The sequence below is a fragment of the Ipomoea nil genome, unplaced genomic scaffold, assembly GCF_001879475.1.
Source record: "Ipomoea nil cultivar Tokyo-kokei standard unplaced genomic scaffold, Asagao_1.1 scaffold0684, whole genome shotgun sequence".
In the NCBI taxonomy this organism is placed as follows: Eukaryota; Viridiplantae; Streptophyta; class Magnoliopsida; order Solanales; family Convolvulaceae; genus Ipomoea; species Ipomoea nil.
In genome coordinates, this window is record NW_017617112.1 from 2133331 (window position 1) to 2147019 (window position 13689).

The 13689-nt window shown below is 38.5% G+C and overlaps 5 non-coding genes across 5 annotated transcripts; all 5 read right to left on the minus strand.

Moving 5' to 3' along the window:
- Positions 1-6888: 6888 nt before the first annotated feature.
- Positions 6889-6960, minus strand: TRNAP-AGG. The gene has a single exon. It is a non-coding gene; the product is annotated as a tRNA-Pro (tRNA).
- An 859-nt stretch (positions 6961-7819) lies between these two features.
- Positions 7820-7891, minus strand: TRNAP-AGG. The gene has a single exon. It is a non-coding gene; the product is annotated as a tRNA-Pro (tRNA).
- Positions 7892-8654: 763 nt separating this feature from the next.
- Positions 8655-8726, minus strand: TRNAP-AGG. The gene has a single exon. It is a non-coding gene; the product is annotated as a tRNA-Pro (tRNA).
- Positions 8727-9442: 716 nt separating this feature from the next.
- TRNAP-AGG lies at positions 9443-9514 on the minus strand. The gene has a single exon. It is a non-coding gene; the product is annotated as a tRNA-Pro (tRNA).
- A 789-nt stretch (positions 9515-10303) lies between these two features.
- On the minus strand, positions 10304-10375 carry TRNAP-AGG. Its single transcript has one exon. It is a non-coding gene; the product is annotated as a tRNA-Pro (tRNA).
- Between the last annotated feature and the right edge of the window lie 3314 nt (positions 10376-13689).

The following is a 13689-nucleotide window of genomic DNA, read 5'->3' on the forward strand; positions in this document are numbered from 1 at the left end:
ACTTACAAAAAGTAATAAAGCAAACAAATTTAAAGATAAATGATAATACCTTTTCAGTCTCATGAACAGAGTTCACCATAGCTTCAAGCATGCAACTGAGATCAGAGATCTCAGAGAAGAATGTGTTAGATGTGACATAAAGTGAACCAGAGATCTTCACTGTCATATCATAAAATGCTTTCAACAGCTTCACTAAGCTTTCCATAGAACACCAATCCAAGAAGGAAGGAGCACTCCCCAAGTCAGCAGAATAAGAGGGGTCATTTCTCTCATATGCATCAAACACTACTTGATATTGAACTGCAGTGTTGAGCATAATGTAGGTTCTGTTCCACCTTGTAGGGACATCAAGATGCAAAGCTGATTTAGCTTCCACACCAAATAGTTCAGCAAACTCTCTGAACTTTTTCAGCCTAGCTGGTGAGTTCCTAACCCATCTCACTGCATCCCTCACCCTCTTGACTAACTCATCTGCAAACTTCAACCCATCTTGGACCACTAAATTCAGAATATGGGTTATGCACCTCATGTGCATGTACTAAACCTCAACAGAAGAAGAACCCCAAGATAACAGTTTACTCTTAAAAAACCCCATAGTTGTGTCATTAGAGGAAGCATTGTCCACTGTTACAGTAAACACATTCTTAATTCCCCACTCTAATAAACAACTGTCTAGGGCTTTTGCAATGTACTCCCCCTTATGAGAAGAAACTGGGACAAAGGATATAATTTTTTTTTATGAAGCTTCCACTAGTCATCTAAAAAATGTGCAGTAATGCACATATAATTAATTCTCTGGACAGAAGTCCATGTATCAGTGGTTAGACTAACCCTTTGAGTGCCCACTCTAAACAACTTCTTAAGGTTTAGCCTCTCATCAAGGAAAATTTGGTAGACCTCCCTAGAAATGGTCCACCTAGAAGGGATAAGAAACCTAGGATAAGTAACCAGAATAAACCTCTTGAACCCCTGGCCCTCTACAAACATAAAAGAGAGCTCATCTATGATTATCATCTCACAAAGGGCCCTCCTAATGGCATCTTGATTAAATACCCATGTCCCCAAAACACCCTCAGGAGCCTCTGTTCCACCCTCAGAAGTGGACAGAGTGTTGAATGTGAGTAGAGACTGCCTTGTATCCTTTGAATGAGGATTTTTAAGACAACTCACCATATGATTTCTTAATGATGATGTGCCATGTTTTTTAGTTTCACAAAAATACTATTTTGCACAGTAAAGGCATTTGCCTTTAATCACTTTATTATCAGCATCTTTGATCTTTTCAAAGTGCTCCCTAACTATGGATCTAGAATCTAATTCCTTCCTCTTCTTAACAGCAGGAAAATTAGGAGTGGCCATAGACTGTTGAGCATTTGTCTCAATGCCTGGGGTTTGTACTCCTTGTTCATCCACTGTTGAAGATGGAAGAGGTCCAGTTCCACTTCTACTTATATTTTGATTGCTCTCCATCTATAAGGAATTAAGGATGAGCAAATTGGGTTCACATAACTTACAAACTTAGGATTCAGTGATTCACATTTCACACAAGCACACATAAGGACATACACTGATACATATTCCATAATCAGGATTCATGATTCATGAACTCATCATTTTATGGAAATGCCCACAAATTAGGGCTTAACACTTTCACAGACCACAGTCAACCATCAAGGGATCAACAATTTAACCAATTAACCATTTAACCATACAACCATACTCAGTAAGTCAGTAGTAAGTACTCAGTACTGACATACATAATTACATATAACACATTAACAAATTCATTCCATAATCAGGACTCATGAATCATGAACTCATCATTTTATGGAAATGCCCAAAAATTAGGGCTTAACACTTCCACAGTCAACCATTAAGGCATCAACAATTCAAGTATTCAACATCCAACAACTAACATAACCAATTAACCATACAACCATACTTAGTACTTCCACAATGGCACCATAAGTTCTTAACAACATACATATAACTGATATAAGTGATATAACACATTAATTCCAATTTCCAACAGTCAACCATCAGCATTCAACATGGACATCATAAATTCATAATATAAATTACAATTCCAATAGGCTTCTACCACCACCATACATTTTGAAATTACAAATTTAAGGGTCCTTTAACCATAAACTTACAAACACATATCAGAATAAGCACAAATTCATCACGCATGTGGAAAACCCTAAAAATTAGGGTTCAGTTACAAATTAGTGTTCATGCAACATCATAGAACTAGAACAGATCAGACAAACATGCAACGGGAAAATAAGAAAAAAAAATGACAGAGTTACATTTTACTTGTTTTCTCAAAGGTTCCCTATGAGATCTAGGGATTCAAGGCGTCAAACTTCCACTAGCGTCCGGCTTCTACCGTCATGACGTCTTTCCAGTTTGCACAGAGACTTCCACAAGATTCCCGTCGAACTGTCGAAGACTCGAAGGGGAGTTCGGGATGGACAGACTCTGAGACTCTCAGACTTCAGAGAATCAGAGATTCATAGGAGAACGGAACTTATGGAAGAAGATTAGATGAGAAGGACTGAAGATCAGATGGGAAGGAGAAATCGAGAAGAAGCTCTCTTAACTCTAAGGAGTGGAGAGAATCAGAGAAAGGAAATGGCAAAGTGGCAAACCCTAGGTGTGACACCCCGTAATCCAAATTCAATTGAGAGATTAATTAAGTAATTAATCATAATTCAACTGGTAATTTAATTCCTTAAATTCCTGAAAATTCAATAGTCGGGGACTAGTAATTGACTAGTCAACCCAAAGTCAAGGTTGTACCTTAAGCTTTGTGAGTAGTTCCCTTGTTCCCTTACACCTCTTCATTCTAGTAAGGGTATTCAAGACATTTCACCTTGTGTTAGTAATGTAAACTAACCTAGTAAACACTCCTCATTCTTTCTCCTTACACTTCCCAAACTTGAGCTCTTCCTTCTCTCTAAAAGTTAGATAGCTTTTCTTCCAAGCCAAGTTGGAGCTTTGTTAAATCTTCAAAGGTTGTCTCCAAGATTCTACCTTTCATACATTTGAGCACCTAGGAGGGTAAGATCTATGTTCATCTTGTGTTTGTAGTATTTTCTAAGATGTCTTTCTTTAAAGATATAATCTTTATGATCTTTTGGTGTGTTCTTGAAGTGGGTTTGGAAGGTGATCCTTTTTAGGAGCTTGGTGAAGTGTTAAGTGAAGGTTTTGTATACAAGAGGTAACCCATGCTCTACAAAATCTATTTTGCTTACCTATATGATGATTCTTGAATTCTACATGTGATTTTGCTATGAAATGTGAGTGTTTATGCATTGTCTTGTGAAAATGCATATCTAGAGCTTGTTATTAGGGTTCTTGTATGCCATTGCATGGCTATTCCTTTGATTCAAGTCATTTTGTTGTATTTTGTGAGATTTGGCATGTTTTGGACTTGAATTTGAGCTTGGTGTTGAAAATCCCCGAAGGGATTATTTGGTGTACAGGTATGTACCCGCGGGCGGAACGGCGGGCAGGGGGTCTACCCGCCACCCTACCCGCGGGGTACAAGTGGCTTGTGGGTATGTACCCACGGGCGGAACCACGGGTGGGGGCCTACCCGTGGGTCCACCCGTGGGGAACAATATGGTGTTGTTTGGGGATTTGTTCCCCGTGATTCTTTTGACTCGGTATTTGGTCTTTTGACTTCCCGTTGTTCTTTTGTGGAACTATTTGAGCGTTTCCTTGATGTTTCGTATGTCTAGAACTATATGGTAGGATTCCATGTAGGTTTTGGTGTCTTGAATCGTGCTAAGTGTTCAACATTGTGATTCGTTGAACCGTGATGAGTCTTGTGTGTTCTTCGGAACTATGTTTGGTTTACCCGTTTGATAAGCATGCTAGTTCGGTGTTTAAATGCTTGCATGTGTGTTGTTTGTACTTTCCTATTGGTTGATGATGACTTGTGTTAATCATCGTTGTTGTTGGACTGTGATCCATTCCTTGATTGAGTATGGTTTCATATCTTCGTTGTGATCCGTTGATTGATTCCTGTTGTGGTGTGGTGTGTGTGGCTGTACCTGGATTGCACGATTTGTGGTATGGGACATTAGTCACCAAGGTACGGCAGTGGTCCTCGTGGTGGCCATGACGCGATTATGGAGTTTGTGACCTTTGTGTAAGGTTCACGTATTTCTTGGGAGGCATGTGTTGCCGTGTGTGTGATCGGTACCCTCGTGTACTATGAATCGGTGATTTTGTTGGCGGTCGTTGGCGGATGGGGACGACGGTCCTCGGAGGGAAAAGGTTGGACTTGGTGTACAGGGGTCCTGGAGGTAAAGGTTAGAACTAGACATAAGGTTGGGGGTAGCCATAAGGTTGGAACCGGGCATAAGGAAGACATATCAATTCGTGATGGGTGATGTCACGAAGGCTTGTGTAGCCGCTGTTGTGTTTCTCTATTTGTGACATGTGTTGTCACAAAGGCATGTGTTGCCATTAGTTGTGCCTTATTCTCTTGTGTTATGCATGTCGGGTGTTAATCTACTGTGTGATGGTAGATTATGCCTTGAGCCGTTCTTGTGAGTCGTTGTTGTTCCTTATGGTCTTGGGATGTGCTCCCTTGTCTTGTTGTGAGTGCTTAGAGTCTTGTGTTGACTTCTACTCTTGGCTTTGAACATATATATATATATATATATATATATATATATATATATATATATATATATATATATATATATTCCGTTTCGCAAATGATTTTACATACGTATATCCTATCTATGTATGATATTTCACATGTATTGGTGGGTTACCAGCATCATTTGCTGACCGGGCGTCGTCCCATCTTTTATGTGTTTCTTTCAGGTGATGTGTAGACGTGAGCGCGGTTTAGATCCCATTAGTGTAGATCCCTCGTTTGTGTTGTTATGGCCTGTGTGCCGAGGATAGACATTAGTACTTTTGTTATGTATGGATTTTAGATTGTAAATTATGCAGATGTTAGCCTGTGCGTTCACCTCTGGGTGAGCATGGCATAACACCCTTTTCATTTCCAGTTTATATAAACCTTGTTCAGTCTTCCGCTGTGTTTGATGTTTTGGTTAGTTATCTGCATGTTTAAGGCTTAATTCAGTATGGAAATTAGGGGGTGTTACACTAGGTTTAAGCACGGTTTTATACTAAGCATATACTTTGGATCTCGGACGGGTTCGGATGGGATAAATCCTAACCCTACCCTTCCGCCTTTTATATACAAACAATCACTTGACGGTTCGGATATTATTCGAAGTTCTCGGATTTCCTCCCCATTCGGTGAATCATTGTTCGGGTCAGACGGGTTGTTCGGATATTTCGAGTATTGCACAGCCCTAATGGTGACCATTTGGTCCTCTTTTGCCAAAGAAGGTGACCAAATTTGGTCATTTTTTAATTTTTTTTTTCTCCAGAGTAATGGTCGCATATTTCCAGAGTAGTGATAAAAAACCCTCGCCGTCTATTAGAGTAAAAGGCGAGCGAAAAATAGTCACCTTTTGCTGGACTAGGCGGCAAAATATGGTCTCCTTTTGGAGCAAAAGGTGGCAAAAAATGGTTGCCTTCTTCAAACGCGACCTGTGACGATTCAACAGTTGCGGATCGCTAGTGTTTGTCCCCAAAATCTCGCGTGAAGATGGTTCGGGGGTTGTCGGTGTTAGTCAGATGGTTGTCGGAGTGGGTCGGAGGATCGCCCGAATCCTACTGACATGCACATGTTAACAACTGATTTTTGGACTTCAATGTACCAAAATAATATGTTTATGGGTTTAATTGCACATTTTGAAACTTTAGGACCTAATTGGCTTAGTTTAGGAACTTATTTGACCATTTTTTAAAAAGAAAATATAATGAAGATCTTGACATGATAACCAATCCATTGCATTTGCCCGAGATTCTTATAAATTTACGATCTTGACAAGAAAACATAATCCCCCTATTTATACCTTTGCCCAACAACTCATTAAGGTAAGCCTAACAGTTTTTTTGGGAGTTTTGTTTAATATCTTAATTTTACAGAAATAGTTATGGGGCATTCCAAAAATTGAACTCAAGACCTCTCGCACCCTAAGCAAGAATCATACCACTAGACCAAATGCCCATATTTTTAGTGGAATATCATGTCACTAAGGTTTTAGTGGCCCTTTGGCTAAATCCACTACGACCCTTCCACTAACTCTCCTCTGACCAACCACTAGGGACCAAAATGGTCACCTTTTGCCTGAAGGTAACCAAAGTAGTCGCTTTCATGGAATGGTGACCATTTGGTCATCTTTTGCCAAAGAAGGTGACCAAATTTGGTCATTTTTAAAAAAAATATTTTTTTCTCCAGAGCAATGGTCGCATATTTCTAGAGCAGTGATAAAAAACCCTCGCCTTCTATTAGAGTAGAAGGCGAGCGAAAAATAGTCACCTTTTGCTGGAGTTGGCGGCAAAATATGGTCGCCGTTTGGAGCATAAGGTGGCAAAAAATGGCCGCCTTCTTCACACGCGACCTGTGACGAATCAACAGCTGCCGATCGCTAGTGTTTGTCCCCAAAATCTCGCGTGAATATGGTTGGGGGTTGTCGGTATTAGTCAGATGGTTGTTGGAGTGGGTCGGAGGATCGCCCGAATCCTAATGACATGCACAGGTTAACAATTGATTTTTGGCCTTCAATGGACCAAAATGATATGTTTATGGGTTTAATTGCACATGTTGAAACTTTAAGACCTAATTGACATAGTTTAGGAACTATCTTGACATGATAACCAATCCATAGACCATGCCATTGCATTTACCCGTGAATTCTTATAAATTTACGATTTGTCATGTTAAGCCTAACAGTTTTTTGGGAGTTTTGATTAATATATTAATTTTACAGAAATAGTTATGGGGCATTCCGATAATTGAACTCGGGACCTCTCGCACCCTAAGCGAGAATCATACCACTAGTCCAAATGCCCATATTTTTAGTAAAATATCATGTCACTAAGGTTTTAGTGGCCCTCTGGCAAATTCCTACGACCCTTCCACTAACTCCCATCTGACCAACCTTTAGGGACCAAAATGGTCACCTGCCTGAGAAGGTAACCAAAGTAGTCGCTTTCATGGAATGGTGACCATTTGGTCCACTTTTGCCAAAGAAGGTGACCAAATTTGTTTTTGTTTTGTTTTGTTTTTTTTGTTTTTTTTGTTTTTTTTCCTGGTGCATTGGTTGCATATTTCGCGAGCAGTGATAAAAAATCCTCGCCCTTCTATTAGAGTAGAAGGCGAGCAAAAAATAGTCACCTTTTGCTGGAGTAGGCGGCAAAATATGGTCACCTTTTGGAGCATAAGGTGGCAAAAAAATGGTCGCCTTTTTCAAACGCGACATATGACGATTCTACAGTTGCCGATCGCTAGTGTTTGTCCCCAAAATCTTGCGTGAAGATGGTTGGGGGGTTGTCGGTGTTAGTCAGATGGTTGTTGGAGTTGGTTGGAGGATCGCCCGAATCCTAATGACATGCACATGTTAACAACTGATTTTTGGACTTCAATGGACCAAAATAATTTGTTTATAGGTTTAATTGCACATTTTGAAACTATAAGACCTAATTGACTTAGTTTAGGAACTTATTTGACCTAATTGACTTAGTTTAGGAACTTATTTGACCATTCTTTAAAAAGAAAATATAATGAAGATCTTAACATGATAACCAATCCAAAGAACATGCCATTGCATTTACCCGAGATTCTTATAAATTTACGATTTTTCATGTTAAGGTAAGCCTAACAATTTTTTGGGTGTTTTGTTTAATATCTTAATTTTAGAGAAATAGTTATGGGGCATTCCGAGAATTGAACTCGGGACCTGTCGCACCCTAAGCGAGAATCATACCACTAGACCAAATGCCCATATTTTTAGTGGAATATCATGTCACTAAGGTTTTAGTGGCCCTCTGGCAAACTCCTACGACCCTTCCACTAACTCCCCTCTGACCAACCTCTAGGGACAAAAATGGTCACCTTTTGCCTGAGAAGGTAACCAAAGTAGTCGCTTTCATGGAATGGTGACCATTTGGTCATCTTTTGCCAAAGAAGGTGACCAAATTTTGTCATTTTTTAAAAAATATTTTTTTCTCCAGAGCAATGGTTGCATATTTCTAGAGCAGTGATAAACAAAACCCTCGCCTTCTATTAGAGTAGAAGACGAGCGAAAAATAGTCACCTTTTGCTGGAGTTGGCGGCAAAATATGGTCGCCGTTTGGAGCATAAGGTGGCAAAAAATGGCCGCCTTCATCACACGCGACATGTGACGAATCAACAGCTGCCGATCGCTAGTGTTTGTCCCCAAAATCTCGCGTGAATATGGTTGGGGGGTTGTCGGTATTAGTCAGATGGTTGTTGGAGTGAGTCGGAGGATCGCCCGAATCCTAATGACATGCACATGTTAACAATTGATTTTTGGACTTCAATGGACCAAAATAATATGTTTATGGGTTTAATTGCACATTTTGAAACTTTAAGACCTAATTGACTTAGTTTAGGAAGTTATTTGTCCATTTTTTAAAAAGAAAATATAATGAAGATCTTGACATGATAACCAATCCATGTTAAGGTAAGCCTAACAGTTTTTTGGGAGTTTTGTTTAATATATTAATTTTACAGAAATAGTTATGGGGCATTCCGAGAATTGAACTCGGGACCTCTCGCACCCTAAGCAAGAATCATACCACTAGACCAAATGCCCATATTTTTAGTAGAATATCATGTCACTAAGGTTTTAGTGGCCCTCTGGCAAACTCCTACGACCCTTCCACTAACTCCCATCTGACCGACCTTTAGGGACCAAAATGGTCACCTTCTGCCTGAGAAGGTAACCAAAGTAGTCGCTTTCATGGAATGGTGACCATTTGGTCATCTTTTGCCAAAGAAGGTAACCAAATTTGTTTTTTTTTTTTTTTTTTTGTTTTTGTTTTTTTTTTTTGTTTTTTTTTTCTGGTGCATTGGTTGCATATATCCAGAGCAGTGATAAAAAACCCTCGCCCTTCTATTAGAGTAGAAAGCGAGCGAAAAATAGTCACCTTTTGCTGGAGTAGGCGGCAAAATATGGTCACCTTTTGGAGCATAAGGTGGCAAAAAATGGTCGCCTTCTTCAAACGCGACCTGTGACGATTCAATAGTTGCCGATCGCTAGTGTTTGTCCCCAAAATCTTGTGTGAAGATGGTTGGGGGGTTGTCGGTGTTAGTCAGATGGTGGGTTTAATTGCATATTTTGAAACTACAAGACCTAATTGACTTAGTTTATGAACTTATTTGACCATTTTTTAAAAAGAAAATATAATGAAGATCTTAACATGATAACCAATGCATAGACCATGCCATTGCATTTACCCGTGATTCTTATAAGCCTAACAGTTTTTTGGGAGTTTTGTTTAATATATTAATTTTTACAGAAATAGTTATGGGATATTTTGAGAATTGATCTCAAGACCTCTCGCACCCTAAGCGAGAATCATACCACTAGACCAAATGCCCATATTTTTAGTGGAATATCATGTCACTAATGTTTTAGTGGCCCTCTGGCAAACTCCTACGACCCGTCCACTAACTCCCCTCTGACCAACCTCTAGGGACAAAAATTGTCACCTTTTGCCTGAGAAGGTAACCAAAGTAGTCGCTTTCATGGAATGGTGACCATTTGGTCATCTTTTGCCAAAGAAGGTGACCAAATTTTGTCATTTTTTAGAAAATATTTTTTTCTCCAAAGCAATGGTTGCATATTTCTATTGTAGTGATAAACAAAACCCTCGCCTTCTATTAGAGTAGAAGACGAGCGAAAAATAGTCACCTTTTGCTGGAGTTGACGGCAAAATATGGTCGCCTTTTGGAGCATAAGTTGGCAAAAAATGGCCGCCTTCTTCACACGCGACCTGTGACGAATCAACAGTTGCCGATCGCTAGTGTTTGTCCCCAAAATCTCGCGTGAATATGGTTGGGGGGTTGTCGGTGTTAGTCAGATGGTTGTTGGAGTGGGTCGGAGGATCGCCCGAATTCTAATGACATGCACAGGTTAACAATTGATTTTTGGACTTCAATGGACCAAAGTAATATGTTTATGGGTTTAATTGCACATTTTGAAACTTTAAGACCTAATTGACTTAGTTTACGAAGTTATTTGTCCATTTTTTAAAAAGAAAATATAATGAAGATCTTGACATGATAACCAATCCATAGACCATGCCATTGCATTTACCCGTGATTCTTATACGCCTAACAGTTTTTTGGGAGTTTTGTTTAATATATTAATTTTACAGAAATTGTTATGGGGCATTCCGAGAATTGAACTCAGGACCTCTCGCACCCTAAGCGAGAATCATATCACTAGACCAAATGCCCATATTTTTAGTAGAATATCATGTCACTAAGGTTTTAGTGGCCCTCTGGCAAACTCCTACGACCCTTCCACTAACTCCCATCTGACCAACCTCTAGGGACCAAAATGGTCACCTTTTGCCTGAGAAGGTAACCAAAGTAGTCGCTTTCATGGAATGCTGACCATTTGGTCCCCTTTTGCCAAAAAAGTTGACCAAATTTTGTTTTTTTTTTTTTTTGTTTTTTTTTTGTTTTGTTTTTTTTTTTTTTTCCTCTGGTGCAATGGTTGCATATTTCCAGAGCAGTGATAAAAAACTCTCGCCCTTCTATTAGAGTAGAAGGCGATCGAAAAATAGTCACCTTTTGCTGGAGTTGGCGGCAAAATATGGTCGTCTTTTGGAGCATAAGGTTGCATAAAATGGCCGCCTTCTTCACATTCGACCTGTGACGAATCAACAGTTGCCGATCGCTAGTGTTTGTCCCCAAAATCTCGCGTGAATATGGTTGGGGGGTTGTCGGTGTTAGTCAGATGGTTTTTGGAGTGGGTCGGAGGATCGCCCGAATCATAATGACATGCACAGGTTAACAACTGATTTTTGGACTTCAATGGACCAAAATAATATGTTTATGGGTTTAATTGCACATTTTGAAACTATAAGACCTAATTGACTTAGTTTAGGAACTTATTTCACCATTTTTTAAAAAAAAAATATAATGAAGATCTTAACATGATAACCAATCCATAAACCATGCCATTGCATTTACCCGAGATTCTGATAAATTTATTTGTCATGTTAAGGTAAACCTAATAGTTTTTTAAGTTTTGTTTAATATATTAATTTTACACCTTAAGCGAGAATCATACCACTAGACCAAATGCCCATATTTTTAGTGGAATATCATGTCACTAAGGTTTTAGTGACCCTCTTGCAAACTCTTACGACCCTTCCACTAACTCCCCTCTGACCAACCTCTAGGGACCAAAATGGTCACCTTTTACCTGAGAAGGTAACCAAAGTAGTCGCTTTCATGGAATGGTGACCATTTGGTCCTCTTTTGCCAAAGAAGGTGACCAAATTTGTTTTTTTTTTTTTTTTGTTTTTTTTTGTTTTTTTTTTTTTTTTTGTTTTTGTTTTTTTTTTTCCTCTAGAGCAATGGTTGCATTTTTCCAGAGCAGTGATAAAAAACCCTTGCCTTTTATTAGTGTAGAAGGCGAGCGAAAAATAGTCACCTTTTGCTGGATTAGGCGGCAAAATATGGTCGCCTTTTGGAGCATAAGGTAGCAAAAAATGGTCGCCTTCTTCAAACGCGACCTGTGACGATTCAACAGTTGCCGATCGCTAGTGTTTGTCCCCAAAATCTTGCGTGAAGATGGTTGGGGGGTTGTCGGTGTTAGTCAGATGGTTGTTGGAGTGGGTCGGAGGATCGCCCGAATCCTAATGACATGCACAGGTTAACAACTGATTTTTGGACTTCAATGGACCAAAATAATATGTTTATGGGTTTAACTTCACATTTTGAAACTATAAGACCTAATTGACTTAGTTTAGGAACTTATTTGACCATTTTTTAAAAGGAAAATATAATGAAGATCTTAACATGATAACCAATCCATAAACCATGCCATTGCATTTACCCGAGATTCTTATAAATTTACGATTTGTCATGTTAAGTTAAGCCTAACAGTTTTTTGAGTTTTGTTTAATATATTAATTTTACAGAAATAATTATAGGGCATTTCAAGAATTAATCTCGGTACCTCTCGCACCTTAAGCGAGAATTATACCACTAGACCAAATGCCCATATTTTTAGTGAAATATCATGTCACTAAGGTTTTAGTGACCCTCTGGCAAACTCCTACGACCCTTCCACTAACTCCCCTCTAACCAACCTCTAGGGACCAAAATGGTCACCTTTTGCCTGAGAAGTTAACCAAAGTAGTCGCTTTGTTGGAATGGTGACCATTTGGTCTTCTTTTGCCAAAGAAGGTGACCAAATTTGGTCCTTTTTTTTTTTCCTCCAGAGCAATGGTTGCATATTTCCAGAGCAGTGATAAAAAACCCTCGCCTTCTATTAGAGTTGAAGGCGAGCGAAAAATAGTCACTTTTTGCTGGAGTAGGCGGCAAAATATGGTCGCCTTTTGGAGCATAAGGTAGCAAAAAATGGTCGCCTTCTTCAAACTCGACCTGTGACGATTCAACAGATGTCGATCGCTAGTGTTTGTCCCCAAAATCTCGCGTGAAGATGGTTGGGGGGTTGTCGGTGTTAGTCAGATGGTTGTCGGAGCGGGTCGGAGGATCGCCCGAATCCTAATGACATTCATAGCTTAACAACTGGTTTTTGGACTTCAATGGACCAAAATAATATGTTTATGGGTTTAATTGCACATTTTGAAACTTTAGGACCTAATTGACTTAGTTTAGGAACTTATTTGACCATTTTTTAAAAAGAAAATATAATATAATGAAGCTCTTGACATGATAACGATTCTTATAAATTTACGGTCTTTCCTAACAATTTTTTGGGAGTTTTGTTTAAATTTTAAAGAAATAGTTATGGGGCATTCCGCACAAGAGGTCTTCATCACTACTGAATTCCCACCCTACCATCGAAAGAAAAAACTAAACGTTGATTGGTCGAGTACTTGATCTACTCTGCAATATTGTTTTTGGGAATTTTTTGGAACCCATTAAACGAAGTAAGAAATATAATAAAATTAAAAATTAAAAAGTGAAGTAGTCACAAGCTAAAGAGCAAGTGCCTCTTCAGTTTTTTTTTTTTTTTTTTTTTGTTTTTTTTTTTGTTTTTTTTGTTTTTTTTTTTTTTACACAAAACAGGTTTCTTGCAGACAAATCCAAAGAATCAAAGATTCTCTTCTCCAAATTAATAAAAAAACTCAAGAAAACCCACCATTAAAGTTGCGCTTATATATGCTTATTCTAAATCAATATATAATATATTAGTTTTTTGTTTTGGTTTTCTTTTTCAAAGCATTGATGGTGGATATATTGTATAGTTTTAAAATGTTAAATCTTTAATTTATTAAATACATATAATTTCAGTGTGTTATTTTTCTTTTCCTTAGTTGCTGGTTTATTTGGTTTTGCTGACCTTTAGGATTGACTGCTGTATAGTAAACTGTTTCTATTCTTGTTGTAATTATTGTCTTTTTTTTTTTAATACTTTTTGTACACTATTTATTATTTTATTGTATGTTGTCTTATTAATAGTGTATTAGTTTTTTTCCTCTTATACTTCATGATTGAAAATTCTACACAATTATGTTAGTAACTTAGTGCCCCTCCATAGTGTAAATGTTGCTCCTCAATTTTCAAAA